This window comes from Drosophila bipectinata, chromosome 3L (assembly GCF_030179905.1).
Source record: "Drosophila bipectinata strain 14024-0381.07 chromosome 3L, DbipHiC1v2, whole genome shotgun sequence".
NCBI classification, from domain to species: domain Eukaryota; kingdom Metazoa; phylum Arthropoda; class Insecta; order Diptera; family Drosophilidae; genus Drosophila; species Drosophila bipectinata.
The window spans coordinates 26468394-26488186 of NC_091738.1; the positions used below are offsets into that span (position 1 = coordinate 26468394).

At 44.5% G+C, this 19793-nt stretch overlaps 1 long non-coding RNA gene across 1 annotated transcript in view; it reads right to left on the reverse strand.

Annotated features, from left to right (window-relative positions):
• Nucleotides 1-541: 541 nt before the first annotated feature.
• Nucleotides 542-19793, reverse strand: part of LOC138926203 (uncharacterized) — a 36242-nt gene continuing 16990 nt past the window's right edge. Inside the window, exon 3 of the long non-coding RNA XR_011442611.1 lies at nt 542-886. This is a non-coding gene — a long non-coding RNA (uncharacterized lncRNA). The remainder of the gene's footprint in view (nt 887-19793) is intronic.

Here is a 19793-nt window from a genome sequence, read left to right on the forward strand (position 1 = left end):
CCTAACGGATATGTACACAAAATTTCACGAAAATCGGTCGAGCCAATCGGTCGGAGGAGTAGAACGACTAACACTGGACACGCGGTCAAACGGGATAAAAAGTATCCTATTTCCGTCTCCTGGCTCTAAGCTACCTCCTTACCTCCACCCAAATCTGTTCTGTCGTTATCACGTTATAAGTTGTGTAACAAACACGACTTTCTTTTATATATACAGATTCTCATAAGGATCGGCCAACTATATCTGATGTTTGCGAAATAAATATGTTTTAACGGCAAGGATATAGTAACTTCGGCTCCGCCAGAAAAATTTTTCAACAAGTTGTTACATTTTTCAACAAAAGTACATCAAAACAAAACGAAAGAAACATTTTTTTACCCCTAAATCTTTGGAACATTATAATATAGAAAGATTAACATGGAACCAAGAGAAAAGAGATCATATAAGTTAAACACTTGGGTTTATTATTATAAGAAAAAATATAATTTTGTTGGACACTTGGTCCGTATTTATTCGTACAAAATTGGAACTAAAGTGGCATATTTATACCCAATAGCTTTGTCGCTGCCTCTGCCAACGTCGGATCTTTGCCGTTGTCTTCGCTGCAGCGGGAAGTGGATCAGACACTGCAGTCAGCACCTTTTGGGAGCTATCAATTTCAGTGATAGCTTCTCTTCTATCTTTCGAATGGTCATCTCTGTTTGGAGAATGGCTGGCATCGGGTGATAGTGCACCGTGTCTTTGTTGGTGAAGGTCTGTCCATCAATATTAATTGTAGAATTGCTGAAGTTGATAACGAAGGCTCCGTTGGGACTTGTGGATGTCCCATTTATTTCTACGTTGCCAGAGAATTTGTTGAGTAGAATTACACCAGGTGCGAGTTCATCTATAATTGGAATGTGTTAGTTGTTGATTTGAGTGCAGGTGGCAGGGCGACTTTTTAATAAATTTGGTAGGCAAGAAGAATTACTTATGTCTATCATATTTCTATGTTTACAAATTATTAATTAATTATAATTATTACATTTTGAAATTTTTGCAAAAAGTTTTCTTTTATTTCTGATTACATTTTCGTTTTGGGTTTTGTTAACATATTGACCAATTTTTATTGGTTTGATTAAAAGTTCTTCACAAAGGTTGGTGTCGGTAAAATGTAAATAAGTGTTTGCCCATTGCTTGCTACGCTTACTTCTGCTATTTTCATGGCTTCTTCAAAATTAGTGTATGCAAACTGGTCTTGATCTAAAATTTTTATAACTTCATTTACCTCTTCATCTCCTAATATCTGTGTGTTACTAATATCTGCTTTCGCTTATTGTATTGCGTGGTTAAGGTTAACGATTTCTTCTTTAAGCATTTTTATTTGATACATTAATGTTGTGCTAGTGTCTCTTTAAGGGTTTCCTCCATATTTTAAGCTATTTATTAAATTTGTATTGGCGTGGGCGATATTGTTTATTTTTTCTACGATGAGTCTGTTTAGAATAACTTGATTGTTGTTGTTGGTTAATGCAGAATTTATCTTTTCTTGAAATATTTCGAAATCTTTACTGTCGGGGGATCCAGCTAACCATTTCCAGGCGCTGCCTAACAAATCGATATGTCTTTTCCTTTTACTCCTTTTCTTTTATTATTTTGAACAAATATCTCATCTCCTGGGGAATATTTTTTTATTTGATCTCTTTTTTTGTTATGGTATGTTAGGTCTTTTTTCTTGGTGTTCGTAATTTTCTCTATGATTTGTTGTCTCTCTGTCTGTTGTAGTCTAGGGTTAAGTGCTACCTTTCTTCCAAAAAATAAGTCTACTGGTTTTCTGTTAGTGGTTGAGTGTATTGAATAATTATATTTGACAACTAATCTGTCTATAAGATCTCTTAACGATGCGTGTACTTTGTCTGCTTTTTGGCAACGAATAATTTCGGACAGTGTGGAATGGAAGAGTTCGATTTGTCCGTTTGCTGAGCTGTTATATGGGGGTGCTTTGTAAACTTCAATTGATCTTGTAGCATCCGCATTACGGGTGCCGAACCAAGTGCTTTCTCATTATCTATGACTACATTTTTGGGATACCAAAATTGATTAATAATTCTTTTAAAGGTTCTTTTATATCCTGAGTTGCTCGAGATTTGACTATCCTAGCTTGTGCGAATTTTGAAAATTTATCTATTGCAGTCAAAACAACTTGTTTGCAAGTAAGGTAAAAATCGACGTGAATAATTTGATCTGGGTATTGTGATATTGGTGTTTTTTCTAACTCTGGTTTTTTGGAGTGTCTTTCGTATTTTTGTTCTTTACAAATTTGGCATTCTTTTAGAATTTTTATTATTATAGCCCTCATCTGAGGAAAGTAAACTTTGTTTAGTAATTGTTGTTTGTTTTCATTGCTGTTTCTATGTGCTCTTCTATGCTCTGTTATAATTGCATTTTCCTGTTCAGTTTCGTCTTTTAAATCCCTAACTAGTCTGCTTGAGAATCTGGTTTTATAATTTTTGAATGTTTTTAAAATTTTTTAATTGGATTTCTGCATTCAAAATTGGTTCTGTAATAATGTGTCTATGGTATGTGGGAAAAACAAGTTCGAATTTATTCCTATAAAGACACCCTCCTGGGTGTCTTTCCTATATATAATAGAATTTGATTTTTAAAAACATTTACTGGTTCTTCTGCCATTGGTATTAGTCTTTCAGGAGAACTAGAGCTGCTGTGAATAGTGCCTGTTAATGTGTTTACTTCCCCTCGCGTTTGAATGGGAGGTCTACTCAGAGCATCAGCAACAACGTTTGCCTTGCCGGGTTTGTGGATTAGTTCATGGTTGTACTCCTCTAGAATAGCTTTCCATCTCTTCATCTGGTTGTTACGCCTTTTCGGGTTAGTTGGGTGTGTGAGAGATTCATGGTCTGTGAATATTTTTACTTTAGTCGGACCGTACAGAAAATTTCTAAGAGTCTGAATTGTCTAGATTATAACTAGCATCTCCTTTTTGTTAGGAGCATAGCTTTCTTTTGCTTTACTTAGAGTTCTAGAAATAAACATTATAGGTTTGTCGTCTTGGGCCAATACGGCACCAATAGCACTGGTAACCCCTTGATTTACTGAAAATGCAGTTTTTTCTATGTCTGATTGTCTGAGTGGGATTTAGTGAAATTCACTTTTAAGGTCTAAAACAGAAAAAAATTTATTTTGTCCTAACTGAGCCAGTACATTGTTAATGTCTGGTATAGGGTATCTGTCTGGAATTGTGACCAAGTTAAGCTTCCTATAGTCGATTACCATTCTATGCTTTTTCTGTCCGGAGGCATCCAGTGCCTCGAGTACATTAGACTTTCATTTGTACTTCTTATAGTTGCTTCTACTTTGGTAGTGTACGTCAGTTTCTTGTCTGGATCGCCAAATAAGTTTGGAAATTTTAGGCAAATGATTTTTCAATTTTCCTTTTGCGTTTCTGTTGTATGTTCTATTCGAAAATCTAATTTTTTGACTTCGGGAGTTGAAAAAATATAATTTTGTTGGACACTTGGTCCGTATATATTCGTACAAAAATTGGAACTCAATTATGTTTACAAAAATTGGCATATTTATACCCAATAGCTTTGTCGCTGCCTCTGCCAACGTCGGAGCTTTGCCGTTGTCTTCGCTGCTGCAGATCAGACACTGCAGTCAGCACCTTTTGGGAGCTATTGACCGAAGCCGGGAAATTGCCCTTGCACTTTTGCTTGCTGCTGCAATGCCGGATGCGCGTGGCCAACTTCGGTTGCGAATTCGTTTTATGTTAACTTATATACCGCCTACTATCTTTACTGCTTCATCTTGACTGCCCTGTAACAGTATCGTATAGAACCCCTTAACATGGACCCAAAAGAAAAGACATTAGATGTATGGTCTACTATCTTTACTCCTTAAATCCACGATTTTCTTCGGTTACTATAAAATCGCTTTAAGTTAAAATAGGAAAAACAGAAAACAGGAAACATAGCTGGAATTGGAAGATGTCCGATGTTCAGGAGCGCCCACTCACAAAGGAACAGCTAATGAAGTGCACCCAGCTCAACCTTAACCATTGCGAGGCGGCTCGTACGCTGCTTAGGCAGGCGGTCAGAGAAGAGCAGACGCAGGTAGTCCTCATCTCGGAACCATATAGGAGAATACCAGGAAACGGATGGCTGGCAAGCAGCTGCAAGGGAGCTGCTCTGTGGTCAACGGAGACGGCTCCCCAGGACATTAGAACATCCAGCGAAGGTTTTGTCAGGTTCAAAATAAATGGGGTTACATTTTACAGCTGCTACGCCCCGCCAATATGGGAATCTCGCGCTACCTAAAGATGCTAAGAAGTTTGGTTGCGGATGCAAGAGGCAGATCACGGGTGGTCATTGGAAGAGATTTTAACGCCTGGTCCCCGGAGTGGAAAAGCCGAGTATCGAACGAGAGGGGAAGTGCATCAGCCTCCTGGAACATTTTGCGGCACTAGTCGTGGTCTTGGTCAATAGAGACTGTGGAGATCCGTATCGGCAGCGAAGAGCGACGATGGGATTGACGCGCTCTCTCAAAAGAAGTAAGAAGAAGAAAAGAATTAATGTTCACCATTCGATCGGAGGCAGTTGACTGGTAACGCTCGCTGTGCCGGGACTAATAAAAGGAATTGAAATACCGAATTGAAACTGTTATTTAAATTGGGGATTTGGAGTCTTTACACTGGCGACGAGGAGAAAAACTGGAGTATAAATACTACCGGCCAAGTTAGAGAAAAAACACTAAATAAAGAAGTAACAGGAGAAAAATGGCGCGTGCCTCGCCGGTACATATATATATGTAGGAGGCGCAAAAAGGAAAACGGTAAGAAAAGAAAAGGTGGACAGCACAAGCCGATTAAATTCCGGCGGCTGCACTAAAAGAGTCTGTTCCTAAGAGAACGAGAGCAAAATAAGGGCGAACGCTATTTGTAGTTTTCGCATTAGGAGAATCTTTTGTTTTTCTTTCAAATGGAACGGGATTAAGCAGCGTCAGCCGATTAAATTCCGGCTGCTGCATTAAAGGAGTCGGTTCCAAAGGGAATGCGATCCAGAGAAAAAAGAGCAGCGCTAGCGGATTAAATTCTTGCTGTTGCATTAAGAGAGCCGGTTCCAAAGGGAATGCGGAAGAGACAAAAAAAAAAATAAGAAGAGCGAAACATAATTTGAGATGTTCGCATAAAGAGTCTATTCAAAAGGGAATGAGACCAATAACACAAAAAAAAATAAGGGATTGCTAATGGCCATCTAACTCTAATTACCTTTCAGGTTATACTAAACATGACGGAGTTAAAACCATTCCTGTGCCAGGGAATGGATAAAGCGCTATGGAGGTCAGAGTGGGAGGCGTGGTTGCGCGCGTTTAATATATATATTGACACGGAGGAGATCACATCCGTATGTAAGAAGAGAAACAAGCTTCTTCACCTGGGTGGACCGCAGCTCCAGGCAGTAGTCTACAGCATTCCGGGAGCATTAATTCCTTTTGTCGAAGAGGAGCAAAATGATGTCTTAACACCTCTTATTACCAAATTGAACGAGTATTTTTCACCGCAACGCAACTCGGCTTTTGAGAGACATTTGTTTCGATCGATGACCCCAATAGAGGGAGAATGTTTCACAGAGTTTTTGATGAGGCTTCGTCGCCAAATAGTTAAATGTTCATTTGGAGAGACCAAAGAACAGATAGAGGATATCTGTCTAAAAAATAGGATCATCGATGTCTGGGCTTCGTTCGAGCTAAAAAAGAAGCTATTGGAAAATGAATTTACTTTGGAGGAGGTCATAAAAACATGTAATATCGACGAACAAGTTAATAAACAAACGCAATCTATGATCCCGCAATCGAATGCAAATAGCATCAACAAAATAGTTCAGCGAAGCGCGAGTTCCGAATGTGGCAGATGTGGCCAAAAAGGGCACCAAGAAAATAGTTTGGACTGCCCAGCCAGAAACGCGAAATGCAGGAAATGCGAAAGGATTGGACATTTTTATCGGAAATGCCGTACCAGGAAAAGGAAGCCATACGACAAATGGGAAGGACCAGATAGAAAGCGACGACAACGTGATCATTCTATAATTAAGTCCATATCTAGTGACTCTAAAAGTTACTCGGATGGTCCAAACGACGCGGAATTATTCAGAGTGGAACATGGATCGTCACAAGAAGAAGAAATTCCATGTAAAATAGGGGGCGATGCAGTCACTATGATAATTGATTCGGGCTCGAAGTACAATCTAATAAGTCAGTCGGATTGGCGACAATTGTGCGAGAAAAGGGCAGTAATGTTTAACTCGCGCCCGGAATCAGCCAACCAGTTTCGCGCATATGCTTCTGATCATCTGCTTAAAGTGCTACAAGTTTTTGAAGCCCCGATTTCGGTGCTAAGCGATCCTGAACTGATTGCTACTTTTTACGTCATTGAAAATAGTAGACAATCGCTGTTGGGACGTGACACAGCAATCAAACTCAAGGTTCTAAAACTGGGTTTAGACGTACATCGAGTTGAAAAGGCCGAGCCTTTCCCCAAATGGCGTGATGTGTCGGTCAAGCTGTCCATTGATAAGTCAATAGTCCCAGTGAAGCAACCAATGAGGCGAGTGCCAACAGCGTTGGAAAGTAAAGTCACCGATAAATTGGAGGAAGCATTAAATTTGGACATCATCGAACCAGTATTGGGCCCGAGCGCTTGGATTTCGCCAGTCGTGATTGCGTTTAAGGACGACGGGGATATCCGGGTATGCTTGGACATGAGACGCGCAAACAAGGCAATACAACGAGAAAACTACCCGTTGCCAACGTTTGAAACGTTTATGACTAAGCTGAAAGGTGCTAAGTATTTTTCGCGACTCGATTTAAAGAGCGCTTACCATCAGCTGGAGCTGACCGAGTCCAGCCGAGAAATTACTACTTTCATAACGCACCGCGGGTTATTTCGATATAAGCGGCTGATGTTTGGCGTGAATTCAGCCCCAGAAATATTTCAACGGTTAATGGAGCAAATGTTGGCCCCTTGTCAGAATGCTTTGAATTACATTGATGACGTGATCATATTTGGCAAAAATATTGAGGAGCACGACAAATCACTCGCAAAGGTCAAGGAAATATTTCGAGCTAATAACGTAGCACTAAATGAGAAGAAATGCGTATTTCGAGTACAGAAATTGAAATTTCTAGGTCATATCCTCTCGGACAAGGGGATCGAAGTTGACCCCGAGAAAGTAAAGGTAATTACAACGTTTAGAGCACCCAAAATAAAGAAGAGGTACGCAGTTTCCTCGGTTTAGTCACATACATTGGAAAATTTGTATCTGATCTGGCGGATAATACAGAGCCTTTGAGGAAATTACTGAAAAGCCATGAAACTTTCTGTTGGGGCAAACCACAGGAAGAAGCATTCCAGAATCTCAAAGCTAAGATTTCCACAGTTCCAATGCTGTCATATTTTAACCTGCAGGATAAAACGTGTTTGATCGCAGATGCCAGCCCAGTGGCCTTGGGAGCAGTGTTAGTGCAATTTGATAAATCGAATACTGCACGCATAATATCGTTTGCTAGTAAGAGTTTGTCGTCGGTGGAAAAGAGATATTCACAAACAGAAAAAGAAAGCCTGGCATTGGTGTGGGCGGTGGAAAAATTTTATTATTATTTAGCGGGATTAAAGTTTGATCTGATAACTGACCACAAGCCACTTGAATCAATCTTTAAACCAACTTCACGACCCCCAGCCAGGATTGAAAGGTGGTTGCTGCGATTACAATCTTACCGATTCCGTGTGGTGTATAAGGCAGGAAAGGAGAATATTGCCGACTCACTATCAAGAATTTGCGAAGTAACCGATGCAGACCCTTATGACTGGGCTGGTGAGGAACACATATTTCGCGTGGTGTCAACCTTAATTCCTAGATCGCTCTCCATATCGAAGGTCACAGAGATGAGCACTCAGGATGAGGAAATAATAGACGTGATGACATGCCTTGGTCAGGATTCATGGAACTCAAATATGTCTAGCTCGTACTATCCATTTCGTTTAGAACTCTCGATTGTGGGAAACATTCTATTGCGGGGCACAAGACTAGTAATTCCGCGGAAGTTACGTGGACTCGTACTTGAACTCGCTCATGAAGGGCATCCCGGGATAAGCGCTATGAAACGGAGGCTTCGTTCCAAAGTTTGGTGGCCGTGTATGGACAAGGACACAGATCAGTATGTTAAGGAGTGCCGCGATTGCCTGTTAGTAGCAATGCCATCAAATCCGGCCCCCATGAAAAGACATTCGCTTCCGAATGGACCTTGGAGATGCGTAGCGACCGATCTTTTGGGCCCTTTACCAAATGGTGAGAATGTACTCGTATTAATAGACTATTACTCGCGGTATATGGAATTCAAACTTATCAAGTCGATATCATCGAAAACCATTATTGAGGAAATGGAAGAAATCTTTTCCAGATTGGGATTCCCGGAAACATTAACAACTGATAATGGGAGGCAATTTGTCAGCGTCGAATTTAAAAATTTTTGTGAAAGCAGCGGCATTCGGCTAATGCCAACTCCCCCATACTGGCCCCAGGCCAACGGCGAAGTAGAAAACATGAACAGATCTCTGGTGAAACGCCTAAAGATAGCTCATGCCAATAACGACAATTACAAAAAAGAAATTCAAAAATTTGTATTAATGTATAACGTCACTCCACACGGGACCACGGGCGCACCACCAACAGAGCTAATGTTTAACAGAGTGATAAGGGACAAAATTCCTAGCATACAGGACCTCGTGGGCGAAACGGTTGATTCAGAAGAGAGAGACAGGGACGTCTGGAAGAAAGAGAAAGGGAAAGAGTTAGCCGACAACGCTAGGAAAGCGGGAGTGATCGATATAAAAGTAGGTGACAAGGTTCTCCTAAAAAACGTAATATTCCCGCATAAGCTGACGCCAACATTCGATACGACCACATATGAAGTAACTAACCGAGAGGGAAATGTTGTCCAAATTTCTGGTGGTGGTAAGTCGTATACTAGGAATGTAAGCCACTTGAAAAAGATCATCGGCGCAGACTCATCGAAATCGTCTAACTCGGTGAGCCCCGATGTTGAGATATCTCCCTCAGCTATTCCTTTACAGCCGGTTGCCGAAACTCTGACGCCACAGGAAACTCCGGCATCAAAGGACCTCCCTGACCCGAACGAGAACCTGAAGCTCCGTCTGGAGAAAAAAGAAGGGGTGTGGAGATCCGTATCGGCAGCGAAGAGCGACGATGGGATTGACGCGCTCTCTCAAAAGAAGTAAGAAGAAGAAAAGAATTAATGTTCACCATTCGATCGGAGGCAGTTGACTGGTAACGCTCGCTGTGCCGGGACTAATAAAAGGAATTGAAATACCGAATTGAAACTGTTATTTAAATTGGGGATTTGGAGTCTTTACAGAGACCAAAAGCTGACGTATAGCAAGGCAGGGCGAGGATCGATCATCGATATCACCTTCGTTAGCAGCGCACTAATAAGAAGGTGCACTAATAAGAAGGAGGTCAGTGATGCTTTTACTTTCAGCGACCACTATGCCATACACTTCACCTTTGCAGGGGTAAGTAGGAAACGGATTCCCAAAGTGACAGGACCGAAATGTAAGGACACGGGAGAAGCACTCTTCAGACGCTGGACCGAACCCCATCATCCTCCCCGGAGGGAGCAGCGGAAGAACTCTCAGAATCATTAGCAGATGCCTGCGACAGCGCCATGCCTAGGAGGTGGTATACTGGTGGAACCAGAACATTCAGCAATTAAGGACCGCCTGCCTGCGTGCAAGAAGACGCATAGGCAAGAGGCATAGAAAAACTGACCACTAGAACGGAGGAGTTCAAGGCAGCTATGAGGCCTTGAAACTGGCTATAAAAGCCAGCAAACGCGAATGTTTTCTTTCTGAGTCTCTGTTCCCAGAAACATACCAGCTGACGATGGGAAGCCGGATGCCAGTTACTGAGGAGGAGATCCAGAACTACGCAAAAAAGATGAAAGCTAAAAACACTTCATGACCAGACGGAGTGCCAAATTCCGTCCTCAGGCAGTCCATGCAGAAGAAACCGGAGGTCTTCGCTGGGACCTTCAACAAGTGTCTTTAGCACGGCACTTTTCCAAAAAGGAAGAGGGTGAACCTCATTCTGCTGCTGAAAGGGAACAAGGCGACAGACGATCCATCAGGATACAGGCCCATGTCTCCTAGGCACGGTAGTGAAAGTCCTCGAGATGACCGCAACAAAGGAGTATTGCGCAATGGTAACACTAGTTATCCGCAACTCCTTTAACTCGGCTAATTGTACACGTATACGAGGAAGAAACTCATCCCGGAATGCCATCAAGAGGTCAGCCCCACGAGCGGTATTATCCACATGGCAGAAGAGGTGGGTCTCAACGACCAAAGTTCCAACAAAGTGCGGAGCAACCCTCAGCGTTTCTGAGCAGCTCCAAGATCCTGCGATCACCCATTCTGCAGGCAACGCGGAGCACAGCGATGCCAACAGGCGGTGTTCCCGCGGGTGAAGACAAGGAGACCCCAAAAAGGACGAGGGAACAATCCAGTCCATCAGAGCCCCAGAGATCGACTCCAGCCAAGAGGACGAGAGCGACAACAGAGCAGCCTTGCTCCAGCATGCTGGCGGAGCTAGAGGCGATATTGGAGGACATAATCCAGCAAACGCACGAGAAGCAGGTGAGGAGCATCAACCTCAAAATGAAGAGGATGTTCTGCAGGATGAAGGAGCTACAGGAAGGCCTTAGCGGGATCCTCTCCAACCCCAGCGATGTAGGGACAACGGCGGTAGCGGCGGAGGTCGTCTGTACGAGGTGCGGTCAGGCAGATATTGCGAAGACAGACCAGAGAACGCAAACCCTCCCAACCCGGCGTAAGGAAGCGGCAGCCCAGACCGACCCGTGGCGACGGCTTAGCCAGGATAGCGCGGCTCCACCACCAAGAGGCGCGCCACCGGCCTCGGCAAAGGCCCCGAAAATCCGAGCAAGAGAAGGGCCCACCCAGCGGACGTCAAGCCACCCCGACGCCAGGACCGCGGGAGCAGGGGGCCAGAGCATGGCCGCACAGACCGCAGCGTCAGGACCAGGATGGGAAACAGCGTCAAGGAGGAAGCCATGGACGTCCACCCGACCCGACGCGCTAGTCGTGGAAGCCAAGGGAATGAAGTACATCGAGGTGCTTGCCTTGGTCACCAGACGGCAGGACGGCCAGCTGAAGGAATTCAGCCAAAATGTTCAGAAGGTGCGCCGCACAGCTACGGGGAACCTTCTGCTGGAGCTGGCAAAAAACCGTGTGGATAGCACGGACGCCATGAGGGAGAACCTTGAAAAGGTACTACAAGAGGCTGCCGATGTGCGGGCACTGTCTGAGGACAGCAAAATGACGTACCTAGAGATCAGGGACCTCGATCCGCTAGCGACGGAAGTGGACATTCGCCTTGCACTGACCGAGCAGTTCGAAGTGGAGAGCACCTGCTTCGTTTGCGCATCAAAAGGCGAGAAGGAGGCAAAACACCTGGCAGGAAGTCGACGGTGCCCGCTTTCCAATGGAGCAGTGAAAGATAAGACAGGATGCAAGTGATCCAGCTCAACCTGAATCACTGCAGAGCGGCGCAGGACCTTCTGCGACACACCGTAGGCGAGGTAAATGCCGACATAGCTATACTCAGCGAGCCGTACAGCGTCGGGCCAGGCGAGGAGTGGGCGACCAACAATCAGGGCAAGGCGGCCATCTGGATCTGCAACAGTTCCGCGGAAGGGCCATGTCAAGTAAGGAGAGGCGAAGGGTTCGTGAGAATCCAGTGGGGAGGTACATGGGTGTATAGCTGCTACCTAGCCCCAAGCCTCTCACTCGATGCTTACTGCAAGGCTCTAGAGGAGCTTGCGGTAGATGCCAGAGGCAAACACCCAGTGCTAATAGCAAGTGATTTCAACGCGTGGGCACAGGAGTGGGGGAGTACCACCACGAATGCTAGAGGCAGAGCCTTGCTGGAGATCCTAGCACCCCTGGACCTCGCCCTTCTCAACGAGGGCAACCAGGAAACCTTCAACAGAGCAGGCGCCGGTTCCATCATCGACCTGACCTTCGTCAGCAGTAGTCTGGCACGGACATCAAAGTGGGAAATCGCCGACATCTACACGGCCAGTGACCACGAGGCCATACTTTGCTCGCTTGGAACCAGCCAGGCGATCTCGAGCATTTCCCCCTGCGGCAAGGCGTTTCGGCAGGATACGCTAGACGTCCAACAATTGGAAACCCATATGCGAACGGCGGAGCTTGATCTCCACGAGACAGCCAACGAATCGGCGGAGGCGCTTGCTACGGTCCTTGATGCGGCCTGCAAGGCAAGCATGAAGGAGCGCACGAACTTTGCTCGGCATCATAAGCCGGCCCCGTGGTGGACAAGCCAAATCTCGTCTCTCCGCAAAGAGTGCCTAAGGTCTAGACGATCCCTGCAGCGAGCTCGAGGCACAGACGCGCAGGAGCAAAGGCACCTTGAGTTCAAGGCAGCTAGGAAAGCGCTGAAAACAGCCATACGGGACAGCAAGCGAGAGTTGTTTCTCAAGCTATGCGATGAAGCAGAACACGACCCATGGGGACAGGCGTACAAAATGGTGTCAAAAAAGGTCAAGGCGGGGAGCCAGCCCCCCTCCGACCCGGTAGCACTGAGGGCGATAATTGACGTCCTGTTCCCAAGCAGTAGAGCGGAGGGAATCCGCCCGGTTATTGAGAATTTGGAAGACGAGTCGGTAGAAGCAGTCACAGCAGAGGAGGTGCTAGTGGCCGCTCGGAACCTAGCCTCTAAGAAAGCTCCCGGTCCGGACGCGGTGCCAAATCGAGCGCTAAAAGTGGTTCTGGCCCAAATACCAGAAAAGGTAGCAGCCATTTACAATCAGTGCTGTATGAAGGATCCTTCCCGAAGGTGTGGAAGAAGCAGAGGCTCCTTCTGCTAATGAAGCCAGGTAAGCCACCCGGAGAGGCCGCATCTTACCGACCAATCTGCCTTCTAGACACGGTAGGCAAGGTACTGGAGAAGATCCTGGCCACGAGACTCCAGGCGGCGATTAGCAGGGAAGGTGGACTGGCAGAGGAGCAGTACGGGTTCCGGAAAGGGAAGGCAACGGTGGAGGCCATTATGAGGGTAAAGAACCTGGCAGCAAGCGCCATCCAAGGCACCAGATGGAATGGGGGAACCAAGCAATACTGCCTGGTTACCACCCTGGATGTGAAGAACGCCTTCAACACGGCGAACTGGCCGCGGACTCTCCAAGCCCTAAAGAAGCTGAGGATCCCGGCATATCTGCTAAGGATGGTGGACAGCTACCTGAGCGATAAAGTACTCCTGTACGATACGCGGGAAGGGCAGAAGAAACGAGTGATCTCCGCGGGAGTGCCCCAGGGCTCTGTACTGGGGCCGCTCTTGTGGAACACTATGTACGATGGAGTACTCCGACTACCTATGGAGGAGGGTACTACCATCGTAGGATTCGCCGACGATATAGCCCTAGTGGTGGTGGCGAAGACAGTTCGTGGGGTGGAAACCCTAACCAACTCCGCGGTGGCGAAAGTGGATGCATGTATGACGGAATAAGACGGAAGCAGTGTTAATTTCGAGCCGGAAGAAGGTCGAGACTGCGACAGTACTTGTAGGAGGAGTGGCCGTAACCTCGAGGAGAGCCATAAAATACCTAGGGGTCTGGCTGGATACAAGGCTCTCGTTCCGGGAGCACCTCGAGTACGCCCTCTCGCGGATGCTCCTCACTAGCGTGGTGAGCTCCCAAATCCTCTACGCTACCCCAGTGTGGGCCGAGGCGATGGGAGTAAGGTCCTACGCGCGGGGAATCGAGGCAGACCTCCGCCTCTGCCGGTTACAGACATCCTGCGCCTTTAGGACGGTATCGGACGACGCGGCCCTAGTGATCGCAGGGCTGATACCCATCCAAGAGCTGGTCCGAGAAAGGAAGGAGCTGGCCAACATGGCTCAGGACAGCCTTTCTTCAGTGTCGGTCAGGAAGAGGGAAGTGAGAGCCACAAGTCTGACAAACTGGCAACGGCGATGGGAGGAATCTGCCAAGGGACGCTGGACGTTTCGGCTCATTCCGGACGTGGGGTAGTGGACCGGTAGGAAGCATGGACAGGTAGATTTCTACCTCACGCAGGCCCTTAGCGGCCATGGGTGCTTCCGAAGCTACTTAAAGCGATTTGGCCACGAAAGCGAGGACTTTTGCCCGTCGTGCGGCAGCGGAGTCACAGAGGACCCTCTCCACGTCCTCTTCGAATGCAGGAGATTTGTGGAGGATCGCCTAACCTTGGAGGAGATCCTGGATGAGCCCTTCACACCCAGCAGCATGGTGCCTCTAATGCTGCAGACGCCGGGGAAGTGGGAAGCCATAGCCGTATATGTGGCCAAGACCATGATGGAGCTGAGAGCCCTGGAGAGGGCACGTAACGGGCGGGAGGAGTAGGGCGTCAGAGTTGTGCGAAGCATTGCTTCACGGCCGTACCGCACAACTTAGGTTCAAGCTCTTGCAGCCCAGTCAGGGAAAAGAAAATGTACAGTAGGTCTATAAGATAGTTTGTAAGGAGCAAATAAGTATGAATATAAAAAAAAAAACATCCAGGATTGGATCGGAAGAAATAACGGCCAGGTAAGTTACCAACTTACACAGTTTCTTTCAGGCCACTGGGGGTACAGAAAATACCTCCACAGATTCGGACATGATGAAAGTCCACAGTGCCCCAACTGCCCAGGAGCAGACGAAGACCCAGAGCACATTTTATACAATTGTAGGGAGGTATCGTGCCTGCGTTTAACCACTACACGTTTGATGTGTAAAATTGATTTGTGATTGTGATTGATTGATTGAAAATCTTGTGTTTGGATTTTGTGCTTTTTTTTTAACTTTTCATGCTCTTTATGTTAATTAGCTGTCAGAAAGAAGGTAATTGTAATCTTCTATATTTATATATTTGGGTCATTTATCGGAAATGCTATAACTTAAGTGTTTTTAGGGCTAAAGAATTGGGATTATATTTTTTGTAAAATAAATTTCATAAGAATCGGCCTACTTTATCATACAGCTGCCATATAACTAAGCGATCGGAAACAACCCAATTTTTGTGTTTTTGAAGAAAAAAAATTAAAACTTTTTACAGACTATATTTTTGGCCAATAGGTCCGACCTAGCAAACTTCATAAGGATTTTCCGACAAAATGTTGTTTTTTTATTTTAAGAGAAAAGGTTGGGCCTTTCAAAAGATTATATTTTTAGCCAATTCATCAGTTCTAAAAAATTTCATGTGAATCAGCTGACTGTATCCAAATGTTTTGAAAAAAATATTCTAATTTAAGCAATACATTTTGATTGTTATATTAGTGAGATCAAACGCACACAGAAAATTCGATGAAAACATCCAGAAAACTTCTCCGATTTTTTTAATTCATAGATATGCCACTGGGTGTTTTTACACCTCTAGCATACCGCGAAACCGGACCGGACAGATAAAACTGCATTGTTAAGAGATAAGCGAGGCAACCAGAGATGCGCAATCGAACGAAACCGCTGTCGCTATAACTAAATAATTCCAATGATTATTCATACTAATGAGATGAATAAAAGGATTAAAATATAAAGTTTCCACTGCTCACACACTAGGAATATAGGTCGGCTACAAAAATTACGAACAATTGCCAAACTTTCGGAACGGAACAGATCCCAATCGTCCAGAATCAAGGACTGCCAATTTCCTTTAGCTTGCAACTAGCATGGACAAGCAAGTCTAACCAAGGGCCAAAAACAGTGAATATGGCGAGTGAGCCCACCTGTCACGACCAGCGCCATGATACCAGCTTCAGGTGGGGTCGAGGATGGCGTACCTCCGGCGGCTAGCGACAACCGCCACAACAAATACATGTACGCGGAAAAGAAAACCGCTGGCCTAGATGACGGCTAAAACTTCAAAAGTTCAGAGACAATCTCGAAGGCAGGATATCCTGGGACAAGAAGGTGGGTGGAATTGTGAAAGCCACTCAAGGCACTAATTGTTTTGAAAACCTGGCCAGGATACCAGAAAATTGTTCTGTCTGCACGACACGAAACTCGTTGAGCTCAAAATTCTTAAGACCAGCCAGTTTACCAGCCAAAGAGGACACCTAATAAAAAAATGAAAGGAAAGCTAACTTCGGGCGGAGCTAAAGTTGATAAACCTTTGTAGTTAAAACCGGATATATATCGGAAACATCGAATATAGTTGTCCGATCCTTATGAGAATATCATAACAAAATCAAATAGTTACAATAAATTATCTAAAAACAAGAAAGGAAAGCTAACTTCGGGCGGAGCCGAAGTTTATATACCCTTGCAGTTAAAACCGGATATATATCGCAAACATCGGATATAGTTGGCCGATCCTTATGGGAATAGGAATATATAATCCAATTTATTACAATACAAAATCTAAAAAAAGTCCCAAACTTCTATCTTCAAAAATACGAAAGTTGATATTTCTACCAAATACCAATTCCGATCGTTCAGTTATATGGCAGCTATGGGATATAGTCGGCCGATCCTAATGAAATTTGATAGGTTGGATCAACTGACCAAAAATAGAATCTGTATTAAATTCCAGCTTTCTATCTTCAAAAACACGAAAGTTGGGTCATTTCCGATCGTTCAGTTATATGGCAGCTATAGGATATAGTCGGCCGATCCTTATGAAATAAGGTAGATCCGATTATCTGACCAAAAATAGAACCTGTACGAAGTTCCATCTTCAAAAACACGAAAGTTCGGTTATTTCCGATTGTTCAGTTATATGGCAGCTAAAGGATATAACCGGCCGATCCTTATGAAATTCGGCATGTCGTATTATTTTGGCAAAAATAGCTCTCACGTTAAATTTGAACTCTAACTCTAAAAACACCGAAGTTGTACCATTTTCGATCAATCAGTTATATAGCAGCTGTAGTCGGCAGATCCCGGTCATTTCGACTTATATACTGCAACTAGTTTGCGTAGAAACAGACAGACGGTCAGACAGACGGACAGACGGACTTGCTTATATCAACTCAGGAGGTGATCCTGATCAAGAAAATATATACTTTATAGGGTAGGAGATGTCTCTGTCACTGCGTTGCACACTTTTGACCAAAATTATAATACCCTCTGAAAGAGTATAATAAGGATTCTTTATATAGGGTTTCAAAGCTGGAATCGAACCGAGCGACAAATAAAGCCTTATTAATCGCACGACAAAGAGTCCAGGATAACCAAGTTGTAGAGCTTGTGTAACAAGTTCGAAGTGTATTCGAGGCATCCCCTATTTTTGGTTGATTATGTTTATATTATTTTAATTGTATATTTGAAATTGTTCTACAATATTCTTACAAAAGATGTGTAAGAATAATATATATGAATGCGAATTCCAAAGCTCAATGCCAGGCCGATGTGAAGTTAAGAGGAGAAGCATTTAAGTCTTTGATGAGAATGTTTTATTATTGGAATGTTTAAATGTCGAAACGTTAACATCGACCCAAGCCTCACAGGTCTATGGTTTTTGTGTTTAAAAGTCAGCTTGTTCTTCTTATTTGAACAATGAGTATCATTCATTAAGGTCTTCATCAGAATCGGAATCAGTTTGTAACTCTTTTTCAAATTGGATGCTATTGTCGGTAGTTGGCAACTCCAGAAGATATATCTTTTGAAAAAGTTTTTTGGTTTTTCTCTTTTTTTCTCTTTCCTTCAAACACAGACTATAAAAAAGGATCCGAAGGATCAGTCATATTATTGATTCGACTGTTTTTTCTTGCGTATGAGAGTCTGTCTCGCTTATACCTTTTGATACGTGCTTTTAATGCATTTTCGCCTAAGCATCCTAATGGAATGTCGATTGTCGATTGTTGGTGAATCATTGGTGTCATTGAGTACCACGGGTTTTTCTCCATACATAAGGATAAGGATTCATCATAAAAATTCGAAATTTGATAAATGTGACTTAATGAAAAAAAATTCTCATTTTTTGTCTACTTTCTTTATTTTCTTGGATTCCACAGTGTTTTTAAAAACTGTTGACTTTTTTCTCGTTTTCTGCAAATAAGTGTCTTTTCCTGATTTTTAAAGTAATTTGATAAAAAGTTTTAATTTAATTCCACTTGATCCGCTGGGGCTCCTTGTGGAGCCCGCACAGGAAAGAGGTCCTACAACTGGACCTCCCCCCTCCTATCTACTAATGTGCCCAAGAGTGAGTTATCTTTCCTGCGGCGGCTCGTGGTCCCATCCAGATTTACGGATGAAGGCTACGAGTCTGCGTGGTGCGATCACCGCGAGGTCTGTTAAGCCCGTGAGTGCTGCTGCACCCAAGAATTTAAGTCGGCTGCGCCCCAACGCAGGGCAATGACACAGGAGGTGTGCGACTGTCACTTCCTCTTCTACACCCCACAGCTTTTGCAGTAATAATAGTGTGGCACCGCTAATCTAGCCGCGTGTGCTCCTATTAACCAATGTCCCGTGATGTCTTTGACTGCCAGACTGCAGTCCTGCCTATTGAGGGCGATAAGCATCATTGATCTTTTCCTTGAGCGGATAGGCGATATCATGCGTGAGTTCCTGCAGTTTTGGAGATTTCTCCATTTCCTCAGTGCTACGCGGTCAAAGTGATCCCTGCATTTTAGCCTACACGTAGGGAACGTAAGGGAATGCCTACTGGTTCCTTCTCCGGAAGGAAAGTATTGGTAGTACCTACCCTTGCTAGTTCGTCAGCGGGGCAATTTTCCTCGTGGTCCCTGTGTCCGGGCACCTATATGAGGTGGATGTCATACTGTTCTGCCATCTCGTTAAGAGATCTGCGACGGTCATTCACTGTCCTGGAGTTGGATGAAAATCCGTCAAGGGGTTTAAGTGCCGCTTGACTGTCTGAGAAGATATAGCCACCTGACCATTCAATTTTGAACCGCCTGTGTAAATATGAAGGGAACCGGCTGGTCCCGGGGCTTGTGTGGCCCATTCCACCCTCGTTGGAATGGATACCTTATATTTTAAGGTGGGATGATCATCAGGTCTGTAGCCCCCGTTGGCGTAAAGTGGTGTAAGTCCAACTTGATATGTCCAAAGTCGGTCCTTTTGCATAGACCCGCTTCGCGAAGCCTAATTGCCGATCGCGTGACTATCTAGAACCCCACTATCTCTACAGGTAATAGGTCGAGTATGAAGTCCAGGGCGTCTGTGGGTGTGGTAGTTAGGCTGCCTAAAATGCCGACCTCCGCCATCCTTTGCGTTTTCCTAAATCTTTATCTACATGTGGAGTTTGTGAGAGCAGGTCACCAGACCACTATCCACCAGGAGAGCCACTAGGCTCTCTTGGACCCCTTCTATTTATCATTTTCATTAATGACATCTCGTCATGCTTTCGTCATTCCCACTTTTTAATGTATGCGGATGACCTTAAAATCTATAAATCCAGGCTCTCTTGGACCCCTTCTATTTATCATTTTCATTAATGACATCTCGTCATGCTTTCGTCATTCCCACTTTTTAATGTATGCGGATGACCTTAAAATCTATAAATCCATTAGCTGCATTAGTGATAGTTACTTGTTACAGGGGGATATATCCAGAGTTTACTCATGGTGCTCCCGCAATCTTCTTTCATTAAACTTATCTAAGTGTATGTATACCCGCTACAGTAGGCGGTCTCTTGAAATCTGCACGGGTTATTCTATTAGTAATTATAATTTGGCAGCTAAAGAGGAGGTTTTAGACCTTGGTGT